General features: G+C 53.4%; 1 protein-coding gene across 1 annotated transcript in view; it reads right to left on the bottom strand.

Moving 5' to 3' along the window:
* Positions 1-15,941, bottom strand: part of TMEM184B (transmembrane protein 184B) — a 49,253-nt gene extending 33,312 nt beyond the window's left edge. The window contains exon 1 of the mRNA XM_058741302.1: positions 15,789-15,941. The gene's annotated coding sequence lies outside the window, so the exon portion shown is untranslated. The remainder of the gene's footprint in view (positions 1-15,788) is intronic.
* Between the last annotated feature and the right edge of the window lie 6,412 nt (positions 15,942-22,353).

The following is a 22,353-nucleotide window of genomic DNA, read 5'->3' as shown; positions in this document are numbered from 1 at the left end:
TCCCCTGGGGCAGGAATACTGACTGAGGAGCCTCCGTTGGGTGGTTTACTCTTGCCTGTCTTCTCCCCAGCTGGCCTGCAACCTCCAGGAGCTCAGAGGTCATGTCTTACGTGTAATCGTGACCTGGCAGCGGTCTCAGGGCCTGGACGCAGTTCACACTTCCCACGCTTGGGATGGATAAGGGAACAAGTGAATGGGCGTTTGCCCTCCGCAGCTCGTTCCAGCTCTGAACGTCTGTGATGCCCTCCATCACCACCATGCCCAGCCCTGGGGCGTGGAGCATTCTCTTGCTCCCACCCACGGATCTTTGTCCCCGCCAGCCTCGACAGGTATCGCCTTCTATGACCTATTGGAGTTTGCTCTACTCTGTTCCCTTAACATCCTGTGAGTTGGGCTCCGTGAGGGCAGGGACCGTGTGCCATGCTGGCAGAGTACTTACTGACCGATTGCTTAAGGGGCAGAGGAATAACAACATGAACAGAGGCATGGGACAGTTTGTGGGCAGGCACTCGGTCAGGAACACGCCCGGGGCAGAATCTCTGCATCCAGCCCCTGTTACAGATGGGAGGGGGGGCGAGGTGGGGGACAGGCAGTGCCTGACTGACCACCTGTGGCTCTCCAGATTGACAAGGCCTTCCTGACAGCTGTGTGAGGTGTAGTTGGAGCATCCAGGCGGGGGTACAGTTCCCCGGGAGGCCACAGGGGGCTCTAGAAAGCAGAGCCCCGCGGGGGGGGGGGGGGGGGGGGTCACCAAGCTACAGGGCTGGACGGAAGTCACCTTGTGGGTCAGAAAGCCAGGCTTCGGGGCGCCAGTCAGTTAAGCATCCGACTCTTGATTTCGACTCAGGTTGTGACCCCAGGGTCATGGGATCGAGCCCCCTGACTCTTTTCTTTTCATTTTTTTTAACGTTTATTTATTGAGAGACAGAGAGAGACAGAGCGTGAGCAGGGGAGGGGCAGAGAGAGAGGGAGACACAGAATCCGAAGCGGGCTCCAGGCTCCGAGCTGTCCGCACAGAGCCCGACGCGGGGCTCGAACTCACAAACCGTGAGATCGTGACCCAAGCCGAAGTCGGACGCTTAACCAACTGAGCCACCCAGGTGCCCCGAGCCCCCTGACTCTTGATTTCAACTCAGGTCATGATCCCAGTGTCATGGGATCGAGCCCCCCACCCCCACCCCGGAGCTGAGCGTGGAGCCTGCTTAGGAAACCACCCAGAGGGCTACAGATGCTCACTTCCCCTGATACAGCCCCTACCCCCATCCTTCTCTGAGCAAGACAGCTTCTGGCTAACTCCCTCCTGAAGATACCCACCTCTTCCAGAAAAGCTACAAAGCTGTGTGTGAGATCAGTCACCTGCCTTGGGAGTTAGGGATTTCAGAGAACACCTCACCATCTCAGAGGTTTTCGCTTCGTGTTGGAGGGGACACCTTGCTGTCACTCCCCCACCCCCAGACTTCCTGTGCCGAAGACCGAATAATGCCCCCCCGCCCCCGCCCCGAGATGTCACATCTCAAACCCCTGAGCCTGGGAATATGTTGCCTCACGCAGCAAAAGGGACTCAGCAGGTGTGACTAAATTAAGGACCCTGAGATTCTCCTGGATTATCTGCGGAGGCGGGATATAACCACGAGGGCCCTTACGAGAAGGAGGCAGGAGGCTGAGGGTGTGAAGGACACAGTGTGACAGTGGACGCAGAGAGGACAGACTGGGAGGTGCCAGGCTACTGGCTGTGAGGATGGAGGAAGGGGCCACGAACCAAAGAATGCAAGTGGCCTCTAGAAGCTTGAGGAGGCAAGGAAACAGAGTCTCCCGAAGGAACGTGGCTGTGCCGGCACCTTGATGTGGGCTCAGTGAAATACATTTTGGACTTCTGACCTCAAAACTGCAGGATGATAAATTCGTATCTTAAGTCACTAAGTCTCTGGCATTCTCTTGCAGAAGCCTTAGGAAAGAAATGCACCCGGTTTACAGATGAGGAAACAAAGGCTCGGGGTGGGGTGGGGTGGAGGGAGTGGGGCAAGGCGGTTTGCCCACAGCTTCCGGCTAAAGGGCTGCAGACACTGCCCTTGCCGCACCATCAGATCCACAGATTTCCAAGTGCCATCAGTGAGCTGTGGGCTCTGCACTCAGGCCACTTGGACTTGAGCCCCAGCCCTGCCACTTACTAGCTCTGCGTCCTTGCTTCAGCTTCCTCAGCTGTGAAATGGGCTTGCAGTCACCCCCGCCTCAGAGAGAGTCTGGAGCAAACAGAGTTAATACAGGAAAGCCCTCAGCGCTGGGTCTGGCCCTGTATCATGTTGTCTCTTACAAGGACTCTCCTATTTGAGAGCCACTTTATCCTGCGGTCAGGCTGGGGGTTCACATGCCCGGCAGTCTCTGACGCCCAGGCTTGTCCTCCTGTCTCTGATTGTTTGCTCTGTTTTAAACCTCCTGAGATCGCATTTTCGTTCGTTAGGCTCAGACCCAAGCCCTTCGGAGCTGCAGCCGTGAAGCGCTCATCCGGGCAGTTGCCACACACACCCACAGGCCAAGCTAAGCTGGCAACCTGTTCACACGCTCGTCCCCAGGATGTTAACACAGCCTGGGAGAGGGATTTTTGCCGACTATATTTCATTTTTAAAAATATATAGGGGTGGGGCTCCTGGCTGGCTCAGTCAGTTAAGCGTCCGACCTTGGCTCACACCGTGATCTCACGGTTCGTGGGTTCGAGCCCCCACGTGTGGGCCTCTGCACTGACAACTCAGAGCCTGGGGCCTGCTTTGGATTCATGTCTCCCTCTCTCTCTGCCCCTCCCCTGTTCACACTGTCTCGCTCTCTCTCCCTCAAAAATAAACATTAAAAAAATTCTTTTAATAAACAAATAAAATAAAAAATATATATATGGAGGGGCACCTGGGTGGGTCAGTCAGTTGCGCATCTGGCTCGGCTCAGGTCATGATCTCGTGGTTCATGAGGTGGAGCCCCACATCGGGCTCTCTGCTGTCAGCAAGGAGCCTGCTTGGGATTTTCTCTCTCTCTCTCTCTCTCTCTCTCTCTCTCTCTCTCTCTCTCTCTCTCTCCCTCCCTCCCTCCCTGTCCCTCCTTCCCCACTCCTTGCACAAACTTGCTCTCACTCAGAATAAACTTTATATATATATATATATATATATATATATATATATATAAAGTTTATATGTATATAATATATATATAAAGTTTATATATATTATGTTTATATATGTATATGTATATGTGTATGTATGTATGTATGTATGTATGTAGGGGAACCTGCATTGCTCAGTCTGACTCTTGATTTAGGCTCAGGTCACGATCCCAGGGTTGTGGGGTTGAGCCCCATGTTGGAAGCTCAGCATGGAGCCTGCTTAAGATTCTCTCTCTCCATCTGCCCCTCTCCCTCTCTCAAATTAAAAACAAAAAACCAAAATATATATATATATTTTTTAATTTTTTAAATATTTTTATTTATTTTTGAGACAGAGAGAGAGCATGAGCAGGGGAGGGGCAGAGAGAGGGGGGAGACACAGAATCTGAAGCAGGCTCCAGGCTCTGAGCTGTCAGCACAGAGCCCAACGTGGGGCTCGAACTCACGGAGTGTGAGATCATGACCTGAGCCGAAGTTGGACGCTCAACCGACTGAGCCACCCAGGCGCCCCTATATACTTATAAACGTATATATAATCATATGTATATATTACTATATATATATATATATATATATATATATATATATATGAAACATTCCATCTTAGCATAGCTCACTAGAATTTAGGAATTGCTAATCTGAACTGGCCACTCTGCCCCCATTCTAACACCTGCCAGTGACAACAGCCCTCCTGCCTCCTGGGGCCGTTTGGCTCTGTGAACTTCCGGGGAGTTGGGGAGGCTGCCTTCTGGGGGGGAGGCTGACCCACATCAGAGCAGGTCAGCAGGCCGCAGCCTGGCCCTTCACCAGAGGGGATTAGAGGAACGGAGCGCCAGAGCTGGCCAATTCTGTCTGGGCAGCCTTGTGGGAAGAGGGTCACGTGCCCTCACAAGGGGGCAGGGTCCCCTCTCAGCCCCACTCCCTTTCATCAACACCCACAAGCCAGGCCACTCCAATGGCTCCTCGTCTCTCCTCCTTCTCCCGGGGCCAAGCTCCCACGAACCCCCCAACCACGAGAGAAAAATCCTCCAATCATGTAGCTATCCTTCGTGTGGAGCAGAAATCTAAGCGAACAAGGCCATCCAAAATTCGTCAGCAAGGGCTGACTTCATTCGGCCTTGTAATTAAGTTGTTGTTATTGTTGTTTAATACATACCAGGTCAGATCTGGATCACTCTAGTTTTCTCCCAAACAGCGAACAGACGGGCCAGAGCTCTGCCTCTTTAGCCTGACTCTATGTCCCCTTAAGTGTGACCACCTTTCCAGCCAGCTAAACCCCATTCAGCACCGCGCGCGCGCGCACACACACACACACACACACACACACACACACACACACACACGAACCTCAACTGTCCTACTGCCCCGTGTGAGCAGGCTTGTCCAAGCAAGACCCCTGAACCTGCCCCGACCCGGGAGGTGCCTTGAGCAAGGAACCCGGCTCCTGCCCCAGGTGTCTCCGTGAGAAATCCCAACCTGAATTTCACTCCTGCAGATTCGTGCCAAGTTGGGGGAGCCAGCGTTCCTCCCGGGGGTTCACCCGACCAGTGCACGTGTCCCGCAGACAAGAACAAGAACCTTCACTGCAGCCCTGTGCACACAGCAAGAGGTGGGACACAAGCCCAGTGCCCATCCTCAGGGGAGTGGATAGCTAAATGGTGATAATTTCAAACGGTGGGCCCCCACACAGCAGGCAAAAAGAACACAGGACTGCTGGTCACAATCTGGACGAATCTCAGAGTATTTCTATGAGATTCCATTTCTGGAAAGGTCAAAGCCAGGCAAAGCGAGTCACTAGCGGTGAGGTGTGAGTAGTGGTTACCTTGGGAGGAAGCCCTGGGAGGCTTCTGGGCTCTGGGAATGTTCGGCAACTTTGATCTGCACATGGTTTATATGGGTACTTACAGACGTAAAAACTCATTGTGCTACAGGTCTAAGACTAGTGTATTTTCTTTATTTATTTTAAATGTGTATTTATTTTTGAGAGAGGGGGTGGGGAAGGGCAGAGAGAGGGAGACAGAGGATCCAAAGCAGGCTCCATGCTGTCAGCACAGAGCCCGATATGGGGCTCGAACTCACAAACCATGAGATCATGACCTGAGCCAAAGTCAGTCGCTTAACGGACTGAGCCACCCAGGTGCCCAGACTAATGTATTTTACTATATGTAGTAAGTTAACCTCCTTAAAAACTTTAAAAGTAGAAAAATATTGGGGCACCTGGGTGGCTCAGTCGGTTGGGCATCTGACTTCAACTCAGGTCATGATCTCACAGTTCGTGAGTTCAAGCCCCACATCGGGCTCACTGCTGTCAGCGCAGAGCCCGCTTCAGATCCTCCTTCCCTCTCTCTCTGCCCCTCTCCTATTTGTGCTTTCTCAAAAATAAATAAAAACATTAAAAAAATTTTTAAGTATAAAAATATTTATCTTTGAGCACCTTCTGTGTGCTAAGTCCAAAGGGTATCTCAGACGAGACTCTAATCCTTTAAGAGTTCATAGTCTGGTGGGGAAGAAAATATAGTCAAATAATACAAGGCTGTCTGTGGCCAGGGCGACAGGTTGTGAGTCAGCCCAGGGTATCAGTATTACTCGTGATTTGGGGGAGGAGACAGAAAAAATTGACGCAATGTAGGACTTAGAGGCGGCCAGATGGGTGCCCAAATCCAGCTTCTTGCTGCTTGCCCTGCTTCCTCATCTGTAAGGGGGCATCATGGCTGCTGCACCCCAGGGGTTCTCATGAGGACACAAGGAAAGTTCGCATGCAGGCACTCCGGCCCGAGACGAGACCGATGTCCCTGCTTTGCTCAGCCCCGGCTGCACTGAGGTTCGCAGGGGTGAACCAGGCCCTGCCCCAAACAGCTTCCAATCTCACCTGGATTTTGGCTTAAAGGAGCCCACAGCCGGGCGGGGAATCAGATACCTAGGACACAATGTCAAGAGGCTTACCTGCCAGCCGAGAGGAACAGATAAAGAAGCCACAGAGGTCAGAGGGCCCCACGAGGGTGGAAACGCAGCCAGGCCTTGAAAGGCAGACAGGATTCGGGCACACGGAGACTGCTAGGGAGGGAAAGGCAGGAAGGGAGAGGGACCTACACGGGCAGAGGCGTGGAGGTGGGAAGTCAGGGAGGCGCACGGAGGAAAAAGTAACTAGTCAAGTGTGGCTCAAGAAGGGGCCCAGGAAAGAGGGCCTAGAAGGCCCAGGGCTGAGTTCAACTTTATTTCGCTGTCAGTGGGGAAGCCCCTGCCAGTTTCAGAGGTTAAGAAGCGAGCGTATCGGAGCAAGGATTTAAACTGACAAGACAGGGGTGCCCGAGTGGCTTAGTTAAGCATCGGACTCTGGATTTCAGCTCAGGTCGTGATCTCGTGGTTTGTGAGATCGAGCCCCACGTTGGGCTCCGCACTGATAGCGTGAAGCCTGCTTGGGATTTTCTCTCTCTCTCTCTCCGCTCCTCACCCCCCAAAGTAAATAAACATTTTATAAAAAAATAAAAAATAAAAAATAAAAATAATAAAATGAGAAGCCAGCCAATAGCAGTGTTTCAGAGGAAGGGGGTGACTAGTTTCTCCAGGGCTGGGGCTGGGGTCGTATTTACCAAGAAACATCCAAACCCTCACAGCTGGTCCCCTCTGTGAGACCCAAGCATGCATTTTTGTTGTCTGTTTTGTTGTTGTTTAATGTTTATTTATTCTTGAGAGAGAGAGACAGAGCGTGAGTGGGGGAGGGTCAGAGAGAGAGAGAGGGAGACACAGAATCTGAAGCAGGCTCCAGGCTCCGAGCTGTCCGCACAGAGCCCGACGCGGGGCTCGAACTCATGCACCGCGAAATCATGACCCGAGCCGACGTCGGATGCTTAACCGACTGAGCCACCCAGGCGCCCCTGTCTGTTTTTTAAGTAAACTCTGTGTCCAACACGGGGCTCGAACTCATGACCCTGAGATCAAGAGTCTCATGCTCTACAGACCGAGCCAGCCCCGGGGCTCCAAGCGTGCATTTTTGATTCGATGGTGGTAGGAGCCTGAGTGAGGCTGGCAGGTCCTTGAGGGAGTGGCCAGACCCTTGACCTTCCCGCACCGGGCGAGATGTAAGGATACGTTTCTTACGGTTCTTGTTTCCTTAGTTTAATTTTTGAAAAAAAAATCGTCTATCGCCATGACTCGGCATGCAAATGCTTCAAAGGGTCTCTAGCGAACAGCCTCCCAGCACCAGCCCGAACCCAGAGGCACCATAACCACCGACTCGGTGCAGACCCCCCGAGACCTCATGTACGCACATAAGTGCACTTTTCTTACACAGATGGAGGCACACCAGACATGCTGCCCTGCACCCATTTCTTTCACAGCGGACTGTGCCGGCCACGGTTCCGTATCCACGCATGGAGTCTCAACCTTATCTTCCACAGCCGCACAGTATTCCATGGTTTAGACGCAGCATAACTTGTTCCCGGCCCTCGGTGGATGGACGCTAGGCTCCTTCTAATCTTTCGCTAGTGCAAATAGGCAGCAATGACTAATCTTCCAATAGATCCCTTCGCCCCCATATCAAAACACCTGTAGGGTGAATTCCTGGAAGTCCAAACAGCTGGGTGAACGCGTACAAGTGACTGTGAAAATGTTGCCAGAGAGACGGGATCCGTTTAAATCCTCATCAAGAAATAAGCCTAATTGTTAGGAAAAACACTGACGACGTGTAGTTGTAAGAGTGCCCAGACGAAGAAACGGTAGAGCAAAGCCCCGTTCGGCAGACAGAGCGCATCGGCCTCTGCTCGCCCAGCGCCCTCCTCCCCGTGTATTTCTTCGCCTGCGGGTGAAGGGCCAGAGCTGCTCAGCCCCTCGGCCCTTCCCAGCGCAGACAGGCTCTGATGCCCTGGCCCCAGGGCAGGTGGAAGGGTGGACGGTGACCGGAGTCACCACGAACACCCAGCCATAAGCGGTCCGCCTGGGCATAGGTGCCAGGGCCCAGGGGAGGAGCAGGCCACAGAGCAGGCCTGGTGGGAAGGGGTGGGAGTGGAGAGCCCGAGAGGACCAAGCATCTCCAGCCCGGCCATCCCAAACGAGTGACGAGCGCCTGGTGCTTCCCTTGTCCAGGCCGCAGGGACACCACAGCCACACAAGGCACGCTCGTGCTCTACGACATTCACTGCTGTGTCTACCACGGGCCTGTGACATGACATGTGTCTGACCAAAATGGCCGCCTAAACCCTCCTTTTCAAGTGGACAGCCGGCGGAGGACGGAGGCGGGCCTCTGGATGCCTGGTGCCCTCCCTGTGAGGACAGCTGGGTAAACACAGCGGGCAGGGCAGGGTTTCCTCCCCCCTGCACAAATCCAGCTCAACTACGGAGAAGTGGGAAGGAAATGGTCTTTTACCCCCAACACGGGAGGAGATACCTCCTGGCAAACCAAAGACAGCATTCGAGAGGAAGAACCCTCACCAACCTTCCTGCTTCCGGCCCGTGCTCCGCTCCAGTGGACCGGAGGGCCAGGAACTCCTATAAATCAAATGCACTGAGGTTACTGCCGCTAAAATTCTTCTAACAAATGCACAGCGCATCAACCTTTCTTTGTAGAGCCAACGCGTACTGTTTTGGTAAATCTAGGGTCTCACAGCACAGCTGTGCTGGGGGGCCACTCAGAGCGGCAAGGGCGCAGGATTAAAATCGAAAACCTGTGAGCTTCCCTCCACAGGATCTCAGGCAAATTCACCCTTCTGAGCCTCAGTCTATCCAGCTCCAAAATAGGCACAATAATTCCAAGGCTCCAGGACCACCGGGAGGATTAAAAGAAATAATTTAGGTGGAATGTGATTTGCAAACTGCAAAGCCCTACACAAATTCTGGTGAGGATTAGTAACGTTGGTATTAAGATGTTGGGGCTCCCGGGTGGGCTTTAAGCGTCCGACTTCAGCCCGGGTCGTGATCTCACGGTTCGTGAGTCTGAGCCCCACGTCGGGCTCTGCACTGACAGCCCAGGCGGAGCCTGCTTCAGATTCTCTGTCTCCCCCTCTCTCTGCCCCTCCCCAGCTCACGCTCTCTCTTTCTCGCTCTCAGAAATAAGGAAACATTTTTAAAGGAGGTTAATATTGATTAATATTAATACCCTCACACACATCCCTTCACCAATACCCACTGTTGTGCTTTGCAGGCTCCCAAAATGACGGTTGATGGAATCCCAGATTCTGTTTGTTCTAGAATGAAAAACCCCAACGCTACAGGCAAAGACCAGGAGGCTCTGCCAGTGGCTATAGCAGCAGCAGCCATGGAGTTATAGCTATTTCTCCCCCAGAGCCTTCCTGTAAATGGTGACCCAGAGGGCTTTGGGGAACAGCACGGCCCAGCAGAGTGCAGGTTCTCGGCCACCTGCCAGCGGGGCAGGGCCTCCCCGGGGGCAGGCCATCCACAGAAGCTGTAGCAGGAGAAAAACATCAAGTACCGAAGTACCAAACTCCACCATGACCTCCAGAGCAGGGAGGCCGTCGGATCTGAAAATCCCTTCGCTGTGACAGATGCAGTAACTTGTAGAGGTTTCACCCCACCCACCCTGAGGTGGGGGTGGCTGTCCCTGTTATCCAGGGACCGCCCACGGACGCAGGCACAAGACTCCACAGATCACAGGTCACCAGCGAGGAGACCGAAGTCTTCAGAAGGATCACCAAGCAAACTGCAGGTTGGAAAAGAAGCCACACACACACACACACACACACACACACACACACACACACACACACCCGTCTTCACGTGACCTGCTCTTACTCTAAATCAGGCCCTCCCCTTGGGGAGCTCAAGGCTTTATAACCACGGACCTCACCTGAGCCTTGCGGCACACGGCAGGTGAGTAGAGCGGGTACAAATAGCCCCCACAGAGGGCAAGGGACTTGCCCCAGGTCACCAGTTCTCTGACTTCCATGCAGTTTTCTGCCTGCCACTTAGAGTCATAGTGCCACCCTAGTGCAAAAAGGGTGGGGACATCATCTTTCCCACAGATACCAGATACAGCAGCAGGGGTTCTGTTTTGTTTTATTTACCTTTGAGAGACAAAGACACAGAGCATGAGCGGGGGAGGGGCAGAGAGAGGGGAAGACACAGAATCCGAAGCAGGCTCCAGGCTCCGAGCTGTCAACACAGAGCCCGACGCGGGGCTTGAACCCACGAAACCTTGAGGTCGTGACCTGAGCCGAAGTTGGACACTTACCTGACTCAGTCACCCAGGCACCCCAGGGGTTCTGTTTTTGAACTTCTCTAACTTTTTTTTTTATATCTATGGCTAACTTATTAATTTCATGGGTAAATGCTTATGAGCTGGCATTATGTGAAGAACGAGATAATTCCGGATTATACCTAGAAAGAAAATATGCCCCCACGTCAACAGTGACTATTTCTTGGTTATGAAACTGGCAGTGATGTTTATTCTTACCCACTAATCTTCTGTGTTCCAAGTTCACTACAATCAACAAGTATACTGTTGTCCAAACCAAGAGAAGCCTATTGTTTTCAAAGGCTGAAAGACAGAGATCACCCCTGCAAACTTTCCGTTAAATACTCAACGACTCGCATGTGACTTTGTAAAACATAGTAGAGGCGGAAGTGAGGCAGGTTAGGCACAAAGGTTTTCTGGGTGGGATCTTCCCGCTCTGGTTTCCGCCCCAGCGAAGAAGGAAAAGGAGGTGACTGCGGGCCTTCCTGCCTCCTCAGCACAGGCCCCAGACCTCCCGGATCCAAGACCTCCCATGTGCCCCATCGGCTCCTGATGGAAGCTTGGCTCTAATCAACAATCCTGTTCTGATTAATCCTGGCCTCAATGTCCGTCACCTCTCGAGAATAATTCCAGCTTTATCCTGAGTGGCAATGACATTAACCCACGCAGTCATTCATCTGGGCAGCTGAAAACTTATTCAGCACCTACTCTGTGCAAGGCGTTGTGCAGACACTGAGCCATCGTTCACCCGAGACTGGAAACGACCAACCGAGGCCACACATCATCCTTCCAAGTTCTGCCCGAGCACAGGAGCAACAGAGATGTGAACAAACGCTGCCTGGGTGTGCAACCTAATTCTGGCATCTCAACTCCCTCTGCCCGAGGTGTTCCCCACCACCCTCCCCTGCCCAGTCCTGAGACAAAGCAGGGTCCGAGAACGGGTCCCTGTAGGATGCTTAGCGGCACTGCACTCAGGTACCGGTGGAAGCAGAGGGGAGGGAACGGGAGTAAACCCAAACCTTCAAGACCGTCCAACTCTCTCCGCAGCGCCCTCCCGCTTTACTTCTTCTCCTTCCTGTCCTCTTTGAGGCTGAGAAGATCACATTCGATGATCATTGACTGAAGGTCCACCAGGTGCTAAGACCCGATGCCAAATAACTTTACAGACAGGAACTCAGACCTCTGCTTTGCACACGCTGTTCCCTCTGCCTGGAACCTGCCTCCTCTCCTTACCCGAGACAGCAGCTTAAATGGCACCTCATCAGAAAAGTGCCTGCCCAGGCAGGTATGCCCTGATGTTCCCTCAGAGCGCCCACGACAACTGTCATGGCTCCCGTTTGCCGTCTCTCTCCCCAGCAGGACTCAGCTCCCCGCGCTGACACACTGACACACAGTTCTTTGTTTTTTTAAGATACTTTTTTTTTTTTTCTTAAATAGGCTCCACACCAAAGGTGGGGCTTGAACTCAGGACCTTGAGATCAAGAGGCGTACGCCCTCCTCGCTGAACCAGCCAGGCGCCCCAGCAATACTTCTTGCGTAAATAAATTGAGCAGCCTGTAACGTAACAATAAAAGCCAGTGTTCACTGAGCATGTACTATGTGCCACATGCCGTGCTGAGCTCCGTGCAGACACGAGGTCACGACAGCTGCGTGACGGCTGCACTATTTTTACTCCCGCGTTACAGATGTAGGAAACTGCGTCATTTCCCCCCACTTTTAAAGAACAGAAATTAGAACCTGGTAAGCGACTTGCCCAAGGCCCCGCAGGGCTAACAAGAGAGTGAGGATTTGAACGTCTCCCGATTTGAAGGTCTCCCAGGCCACCAGGACTGCTCAGCCACGCCCCACCCCCCACCCCTGTGCCCAAAGGGGCATTTCTTTCCCCTGTGCTGTCAGTGCCCATTCGTCCCCTTACTGAATTCTCAGCCTCCTCTCCCAAGGCACCCACTTCAGAAATCTTCTGGCTCCTCCCTTCATGTCCTATATACCCCAAGCTCCCAAGCCCGATGCGATGCGGGTGCCTCACGCCATGGGTCCTCATCTTTCGGCCCCGGGGCCTGGGGTCTAGAGAAGCTGCGTGAATGCTGGCCCCTGGACATCCTGCACAGCAGGCAGGGAGAGCAGGCGTCTCCCCAGTGAACTCACGCATGGGACCTGTAGTTAAGCCCAGCTTTCCGGCTCCTGCTCCGTCCCCATGCCCCTCCGCTTGTATTTATGGTGCTGCCGAGCGTGGGGGCCTGCGGAGGAGGCACACCCACCATAGCTCTCCACAGGGAAAGGGAGCTGCCCACGCTCATTCCAGATCTACGGCTTGAGAAGTCAGTGGGGACCCACAAGACCCGGGACAGCCAGGGAGAACTCGGGTTCTGGTCCAGTGGAGCCACTTCACAGCCGGTCCCAGAAGCCAGTTGGAGGGCAGACACCAAGGCAACAGTGGGCTCCAGAGCCTGTCCGGGGTCACACGGGGTCGTCAAACCCAGAAGCTGCTGGGAGAAAAGGAGAAGGCAGCTGGGCCTAAAATAAAAAGGATGCCTGTGGGAAAAGCGTCCGGAGGAAAAGCAAAAAAGGAGAGAGGGAGGTCAGGTGTTCTCGGAGTTCTCTGCAGGAATAAGGGAAGGAGAAAAGATGGTAACACTGTCCCTCACGTGTGTAACCCACGGCTGGGGACCTCAATTCATTTTTGCAACCTCCGGGGGCTCTCTGCTGACCACACGGGGCGGCGGGGGGGGGGGGGGGGTGTCAAGTTCAAACTCCTGAGCAGGGGGCCTTCAAAGACCTTCATGCCCAGGCCCACTGTGGCCACTGTGGTCTGGGAGGCGAGGTATCCCAGGCCTCCACACTCTGCCCAGGGGCTCCTCAACCTTCTGGCTTCTAGAAGACTTCTGGCACACACACACCGTGGGGTTACCACCGCTTGAACCCGCTAGGCTGACTCTGCAGAGCGGGAAGGTAACTGATCCCACCTCACCAGGTGGTGGGGGGATGAAACACAGTAATTCATCAAAGCACTCTGAACTGTGCCTGGCACACAGTAAGTGCTTAATAAACAAGCTGTTGTTCCTATTGTCCTCTGCACCCCTTTAGGGCCTCTGTTTCAACCACAAGTAGAGCACTGTCTTGCATATTTGTTACACATTGGACTCCTTCAGCCAACCACAGCCTTTTAGAAGGCACCATTCAGGCCTCTGTCCCCTGAGGCCTAGCAAGGAGCCCCGCACACAGTAGGACTTCAGCAAGTGCTGACCACCACCGCCGTGGTGAAGGCCCCCGGCAGGCCTCACACAGAGCTCTCCCAGGGCCCGGCTGCGGGCCTTCCACAACGCGCGCACCAATTTCCCAGCCTAAATGCCCCACAGAGCGAGAAGGGCATTCGCTGTTAACTCAGTTTCAAAACAATGAAGGGCTGTACTCCGCCCGACCGAGGCTGTTTCCACTCCAGGGAATGTACGGGGAGAAATGAGCACAGCAGGGACTGGAAATAGCACTGAGCCCCTCTTGGGGCGAGAGCTGGGCTGGCCCGCCAGAAACCAGGAGCAAAACCTCAAAGGCAGACGGGGAGCAAACTCCACAGGAGTCGGCCGACACGAGTGAAGTGGGACAAGGAGCTCACTCGCACCCATTCGGCCTTCAAGGTCTCCTTCCCGCCCACTTGGAGAGCTTTAGAAGGGGCTCTCCGTATAGCCCACCACCATGTGGGAGCAACTTACAACACACCCAGAACCCCAACGGGCGCACGAAGGTACCCCGGGTGGTCTGTGGTCCTCGGTGGGGTGGGAATTCGGTGCCTTCTCCACCCGAACGGGCTACTGGGCCCTGGTGTCTGAATGGGGGTCACTGTCTATGCCCATCTCCCCAGCAGACCGGGAGGACTGAGGCCAGGCCCCAGGCCCCATTCATGTTCAGACACCTGCGCCCCTAGCACGGTGCCCAGCACGTAGATGTTCAATCAGCTACCAGGCAGCCAGTTCCGGCAGCAAGAGAGGTCCTGGCTCAAGGACAACTCCACACAGGTCTGCCATGCACCACAGACAAGTGAGTCATGTGCTGTCCCTGGGTCTCAGTTTCCTCAAGTGCACACAGGGATGACGACGGCTCTGTACTCACACAGCCACTGAGAAAATTAACTGGGAAAACATATGTGGTAAACACCAAAGCATCAGACGCATGCTCGTCATCCTTCAGGCTTCAGCCCAGCCGTCCGCATGTGCTGGATCTTTGCTGCTGGCCATGTTCCCCCTCTTCCAGCAGTGAACCCACACTGCACTCCCTCTATTGTCTTATATTTGTCACTTCATTGTGATTACTCGTTTCTAAGTTTGATTCCCTCCACCAACCTGAGAGCTCCCGGAAGCCCAGGGCATCAATAGTTTGGGTCCAAGGGCTGCCCAGATGGGCACACGGCTCGGGCTGCGGGGACCCTCCCACCCCACGGTTCCCGCGAAGGAAGTCACACCTCTGAGACCTGCATCTCCTCTGCAGGTGCAAGTGAACTTGTTTGCCTGGCTGGCTCCGCAGCGCACAGGCCTCCAGGGCACAGATTGCTGCTTCTTTCCTTACACGAAACACCCGGCAGTCAGATAAATAATACATGGGCTTCACCTCACACCCAGGTATCAGGCGTGCAAACGCCTGCTTTGCGCCATGGTGCCCTGGGCGTGCGGGCACACCCATGCATATGTGTATATGCTATCTGGCCTGGCACAACCCCAGGGAGAACGTGAATTGGGAACAGATACCCATGCCCCTCCCTCAACCCTCTTGCCTTGCCATGGCCTGGAGTCAACTAGCACTAGACCTGAGCAGTGTGCCCAGAGAGGAAACGTACAACCCATGGGATGGATACATACACCCTACAGCAGCCTCTAAGGTCCCTTTCCGAACAAATATCCTTTGAGCCCTAGGTTAGCCTCGGTGCCCCTCCAAGCAGCTGGCTCCTATGCAAGGCGTGTACACCCTCCATGCAAGCATCCCCGAAGGCCTGGCCAGGCCAACCATACTCCCAGATCACAGCCACCCTCACAGGGCACGGATGCCTCCCCCGCTCGGTGGTGCCAGGCGCCAGCACACCCACCGGGCACACACAAACCCCACTTGCAAAGGGCCTGTCCATCGGCCTTCCCTCTCCCCCCGCCACCCCCACAGGCAGGTCCGATTACACTCCAGGCGAGGGCCTGCCACGTTGGCGAGGAGGGGGCCAAGGCACACCCACGGGCAGCCCGGCGACCCTGCAGGGCGGGGAGGGGGCGCAGGGCGGGACGGGCTGGGCGGCGGACGCCCCCTCCCTCGTCGGCCGGGCCGGCCACCTTCGTGCCTTCCCCGCCCCCCCGGGACCTGCGACCAACGCGACCCGTGGGGCGCTCCCCGCGCGGGCCTCTCCAAGACCGAGCAGCCCCCGCCCCCGGGAGTCCGCAGCCACCCCCCTCGGGGCCTCGGCGCGAGGCCGGCCAGGCTGGGTACCTCAGGAGCCCATGGCTGCGGTGGCGGTGGCGTGTGCGGACGGCGCGCGGCAGCCGGACTCTCCTGGCGGGACGGGCGGGCGGCGCCGCAGCCCCGGTGTCTCGCCGCCGCCGGCGGGTCCCGGGCCCAGCGGAGTGCCGCCGCGGCGCGCCTGCGCGCTGAGCACGCCTCCGGGGAGGGCGGGGCGGCGAACTCGCCGCTGAGATCACCCGCCCGGCCTTAAAGGGGCCGCGCCCGGAACCCCCAGCTCTCCGCGGGGTGGTGCGGCAGACCTAGGTTCTCCTGGCGCTCGCAAACAAACCCTCAAGAGTCGTCTCCCCCACCTCAATTCGACCCCCCCAACCCTGCCCACCACAGAGCTTCTTAGGGTGCACAGAGTCGTGGGCTCCGAGGTCTGTCCCCGACCCTCGCAGGCTGTCTGGCGCTTCACTTTTCTTAACCCTAATTACCTCCATTTGGGCCTGTTCTGAAGGTGGAACAATATATAATGGCTATTTGTCGAGTGAGGCTGCTTGTGGAAATGCGGAATTAACGTGTACTGAAGTCCTATATGCAATCACGCGAGATGAAATTGCAGAGCGGAGAACGAGACTTTTTCTTCCCGTGCCAATTCACAGAGGCGCTTCATTCTTGCCCCGCCTGTCTCTAGGCAGCCTAACCAGCAAAATTTTTCAGAGGTCATTCAAGCCGCCTATCCCATTGCTGTTTGCCGGGTCTACACCTTACCCACTTAACTGAAAAAAATCCAATCGAGTTCTGGCGTTGGTGTGCTCAGATCCCCAAGTGTATTTATATCCCCTGCCCAGACTCCTCTCCTGAGCTGTCTACTCAACACTTCCATGCTTGATGGGGCGCCTGGGTGGCTCAGTTTCACCACCCCCCACCCCCGCAGGCTTTCCCCTGGCAGTGAGGAGACTGCTTGGGATTCTCTCTCTACCCACCCCCTCCCTCCCCCCCATTCTGTTCCTCCCCTACTCACACTGCCTCTCTCTCTCTCTCTCAAAATAAATAAATAAGTAAACAAAAAAACTCATACTTGAGGTCCAGAAGACATCTCAAAGTCAGCGTGCCTTCCAAACACGTACAAACCCACACCCTCGCAGCCTCTGTTGGCAACTCTGTCTTTCCAGTGCTCAGGGCAGAACTCCTGGAGTCATCCCCGAATCCCTGCTTCCACTCCGTTACCCACTGGAGCAGGAAATCCTCTTGGCTCTACCTGCAAAATATATCTAGACTCTAATCTCTTCCACCCCATCTCCACTGCTAACACCCTCATCCAGTTTCTGCCAAGGATCACAGCAATATTCTTGTTATAGACTGAATGTGTCTCCCGCAAATTCATATGCTGAAATCCTAACTCCCAGTATGATGGTATTGGAGGTGGGGACTTTGGGAAGTCATTAGGTCACGAGGGTGGAGCCCTAATGAGTCGGATTAGTGCCCTTATAAAAAGGATCCCAGGGAGTCCTCTAGCCTTTCTGCCATGTGAGAATAGAAAGGTTAGCAATCGATAACCCAGAAGGGGATTCTCATCAGAACCCAATCGTGCTGGCAGGGCACCCTGATCTCAGACTTACAGCCTCCAGAACTATGAGAAATAAATTTCTGTTGTTGATAAGCCACCCGGTCTATGGTAATTTGTTACAGCAGCCCAAACTGACCAAGATTATCACAATGTTCTCCTAACCTGTTTTCTTATTCCAACCTCATCCCTGTCTCTATCAGTATAGGAGCAAGATGGATTCTTTTGTTTTATTATTATTTTTTAAGATTTTATTTTTAGGGATGCTTGGGTGGCTCAGTCATTTCAGCGTCAGACTCTTGATTTTGGCTCAGGTCATGATCTCATGGGTCATGGGATCAGGCCCCAAATGGGGCTCTGTGCTGACAGAGCAGAACCTGCTTGGGATTCTCTCTCTTCCTCTCTCTGCCCTTCCCCCACACACGTGGTCTTGCACACACACACTCTCTCTCAAAATAAATAAATAAGCTCAAAACGTCACACTTTTCACTGACTGAGCCAGCCAGGCACCCCTAGAGGGATTCTTTTAAAACCCAAGTCAGAACACGGGAGTCCTTTGCTCAAAAAACCCCCATTGTTCCCCCATTTTACTCTGAGTAAAAGCAAAAGTCCTTACAAATCCTCACAAAGCCTTGCTTGATTTGACATTCTATCCACCAAGGTTTGTCCGACCTCATCGCCACCTCTTCTTTCTTTCCACACTGACCACTTTCTGTTCCTAGGACAAGCCAAGCACACTCTGCCTCAAATCCTTTGCACTGGCTGTTCTAGTTGCTAGGATCACTGTTCCCTCAGATATCCAAATGGTCCCTCCCTCATCTTCTTCAAGGATTTGTTCAAATGTTCCTCACTCATTGAGGCCTTCCCTGACCACACCAATAAAATTGCCAAGTCCCTCACATGCACTCCTGATTTCCCTCTTACTATGCTCTATTTTTCCCTTTATCGCTTAATTTCTATCTTAATAGATAGTTTGCCTGTTTTTCTGTCTTCCGTCAGTAGCACAAAAGCTCCGTGAGGACAAAGATGTACATTCTTTTTGTTTCCTGATCTAATCCCAGTACTTAATACTGGGATTGGCATAGAGAACACGCTCAAAAGGTATCTGTAGCACTAATGAATACCTTCCAGAAAGAGTCCTATAAAAAAATTCTTTCCCAGCCTCAGGTAAGAAGTTCCTCACGGCTATCCCAACACACAGAACAAGCCTTATTGGTTGCGTTATAATCATCTGTGTATAACTTTCCAGCTCTCCAAGGCAAAGTTCTGGTCCTGGTTTCACTATTTCTCATGCTTAGCGTAGAAAGCTTACAAAGCAGACACATTCCGACCTCCGCCAACCCCTTCAGAGTGTTGGGGCCAAACCGCACCCAAATTCGGGTTCTCAGCCCCTGCTCGTCAAGGGTACTTACTTAACTTTTGGGTCTCAACTTACGGAGGCCCTAGGCTGGTGGGGTCATTGACAAGTCGTGGGTATTTTTAGGCTTGAAGACAGAAAGTCACCTGACCTGGGTGACACGGCAGGTTCGCAGGAGGAAGTGGGAACCCTGGTTGTTTGCTCTCTGCTTTTCCTCGTTCTCTCTCCCAGGCTTTCCAAAATGAAGATCAGTGTTCACCCCCTCTGCCTCCTCCCCAGTCCATGCAATTGCCCATCCACGGAGGCTCAGAGATGCTGCTCACGTCGATCCCTTCTCCCCTCCACGCATGGGGTCACTGCCCTGGTTCCGGTCTCCTTATCTCTGGACAATTATAACAGTTCCCCGCCCACCAGTCATCTTTACACCTGCCCAGTGGGTACTGAAGGCAGAATGCCTTTTTCCACCTCCAGCAAACAGCTACTCTTCCCTCAAAGACCGTACCAGAGGTCACCTTTTGGTTCCTTCTCGATCCCTCCCCTATTTTCCCCATGTCTGAATTCGTTTCTCCACAACAGAAAGTTTGGAAATAACCTGAAAGTCATCAAAGAACCGTGAAGTAAATTCCGTACTGATCCATACAATGGCATATTGTGTAGGTATTAAAATAGCCTCTTTACACATTTCTAATAACGTGGGGAAATGATTAGGAATCATAATGAGTAAAAAGGAAGTAATACATTTGCATGACAACCTGGTCTGAACTCTGTAGGAAAAAAAAAAAAATTAGAAGAAAGATCGGAAGGAAATATGACAAAATGCCAACAGTGGGTCCTTTTATTAAATATTTATTTTTGAGAGAGAGAACGTGAGGCGGGGAGGTGCAGAGAGAGCGGGGTGGGGGGGGAGGGAGACAGATGATCTGAAATCTGAAGCAGGCTCTATGCTGACAGCAGAGAGCTGGATGCAGGGCAACAGTGGGTCCTTCTAAGTGGCAGGGTTATAAATATTGGTTTGGTTACCTTCCCCCTCCCCAGCCACCTTGTTTCCCTGTATTTTCCAAAATTTGTTGGCAAAAGCATGTAATATTTCCGAAATAAGAACAAAGGTTATTTAAATAAATGATCTACTGTTTCCTTCTGTTTTCTTCTCACTGTGCATCTGAGAACCTCTCAATGGTAGGGACCTGGTTGGATTATCTCCACATCCAAAACCCACTCCTAGCATTTGGCAGGGGAGTGCAGATTCCGGAAGAGCGAAGGCCTCAGCAGTGCAAGCTGATGAGCGGCCCAGAGCCCAGAGCACTCAGGTTACCTGCAGCCTCTGTGTCTCCAACTTGTCCCCAAGGATGCTGTGGGGGACCTGGCCTGGTGCCCTGGAAAGGCAGCATGGTGTGGCAGGCAAAGCACCTTAGGCATGTGGCTTTGCCTCTTGGAGCCTCAGTTTCCCCATCAGTAAGTAGGTGGAATGTAAGAACAGCCCATCTGGCAGAACTGTCCCGATAAATGTATGTGAAAATGTCAGCCCAGTACTGTGCACACCGCTGATGGTTGCGCTGCCGTCCACAGAATGTGACTGAAGACCCAGCTAACTTTTTACCTGAGTCAGACCCTTTTGTTTGCCAAGAGATTGAAACCCAGTTCCAGTTACACAAAGAAAGTGAATTTATGGGCTCAATTAGGAAGTGCAAGGCAGAGCCGGACCGGAGGCTTCCCGCAGGGTCATTGGGACACTATTTCTCGGTCGCGTGTGCGTCCCTGTGTGTGTACGTTCGCGCGCACGCGCCGACCTCGTTCTCGGGCATTCTCGCCCCCCACAGCGACGATGGCAGAGTACCTCTTTCTCAAGAAGTCTCAAAAAGTTTGATCCCAGGACTGCCTCTGATTGGCCCATCTTGAGTCATGTTCCATTCTCTGAGCCAATGATTGTAGCCAGGAGATGCAGTGCTCCAATTGGCCAGGCCTAGATCATGGCCCTCCCCCAGCGCCAGGGGGTGGAGTCAGCCGCTAAGGAACCCAAAGTACTGAGAGGGAAGGGAGGGTCTGTTAAGGAAAAGGGGACGTCTGGGGAGGAAAACCCTCAGATGTTCAGCAGCTCAGGACGTTTAAGTGGCTCTCCCAGCGTCACCCGGAAAGGACAAGGGCTGACGTGTGACTTCAACAGCAGACACCGAAGGCACTAGGACAGAGCCATCGGGAGGGGGCGGCTCTTTCTGAGGCCTTTGGTCTGTGCAGTGGCCAAACCACTGGGTTCACATCCCAGCTCCACCGCTGATAGGTTGTGAGGCTTTGAGCAAATCACTTAGCTTCTCCGAGCCTCAGTTTCTTCCTCTGTAAAATGGGTCTACTAACCGTACCATCCATCCCTGCAGGGCTGATGTGAGGATTAAATGAGATAACACAAGTCAGGCTGTTGGCACAGGACCTGGCATGTTACGGGCACTCAGTGTGTGCTGTTTTTAGTAGCTACAAATAGAAACAGTAAGAAGGCCCTTCGTGAAACTCCTGTCTGGAACTGAAAACAAAAACAGGCTCTACGGGGCTGATTCTGATCTGCCATCAGTGATTCTATTTCCAGCAGCGTCGGACCTTGAGGCTGCTGTTGTCATCACCGGGAACATGTTCCCGACTCCTGTCTCCGCCCCGTTTCCTTCTGCCCCTCCTTTCGGGTCCTTGATAAAATATCAGTTCCCCCGGATATGTCATCAAGTGGAAAAAAGAAAATGTCACAAAGGACAGTAAGTTCTGGATGTCACATTTAATGCAAATACATATGGGCATATGTATTGGGGGGGGCGTATGCGTGTGTGTGTGTGTATGATTTAAAATGCACAGAGAATTTCTGGAAGTCAGGAGAATAGTGCTCCCATAAATGGAGGGCAAAAAAGGACCGGATCGTAATCATCTTTGCATTCCCAGCACCTGACACACGGGGGTGTGCTCTCTATCACCTTTATCACAACTACTATTTATTGAGCATTCACGGGGCGCCTGGGTGGCGCAGTCGGTTAAGCGTCCGACTTCAGCCAGGTCACGATCTCGCGGTCCGTGAGTTCGAGCCCCGCGTCAGGCTCTGGGCCGATGGCTCGGAGCCTGGAGCCTGTTTCCGATTCTGTGTCTCCCTCTCTCTCTGCCCCTCCCCCGTTCATGCTCTGTCTCTCTCTGTCCCAAAATAAATAAAAAACGTTGAAAAAAAAAATTATTGAGCATTCACTCGGAGCCAGCAATGCACTAACCTCTTTGTCATCCCAGCAAGCAGCAGTGACTGCCATTTGACAGATGAGGAAACTGAGGCGCAGAGAGGCCAAGGTCACACCAGAGCAGCCTGGCACACAGGATGTTTGTGACATGAACCCGGGACCCATGCCAGCCCAAAGGGGACTAGGAAAATCGGGCAGCAAGAGAAAATGCTTCCGACTTCGCACAGCCTCTCTTGTAGGGGTGGTGACATTCAGGGCATCAGTGGCCATCAGCAAGGCCGTTTCTCGGATGCCATCTGGGGTGTGTGTGTATAAATCAGGGATGTGGCTGGTGATGATTTACAGGTTGCCGCGAAAAGAGCCTGAGTGGAGACACATACGTGTACACACACACACACACACACACACACACACACCCCTGTCCCTCCCATGTAGGTGAGGCCGAGTCCCACTTCTAATTTACCTAGCTGAAACGAACAAACAAGCAAA

Source organism: Neofelis nebulosa, chromosome 8 (assembly GCF_028018385.1).
Source record: "Neofelis nebulosa isolate mNeoNeb1 chromosome 8, mNeoNeb1.pri, whole genome shotgun sequence".
Taxonomy (NCBI): Eukaryota; Metazoa; Chordata; class Mammalia; order Carnivora; family Felidae; genus Neofelis; species Neofelis nebulosa.
The sequence above is the reverse complement of the archived record's forward strand: the minus strand, read 5'-3'. Positions and strand labels throughout refer to the sequence as shown.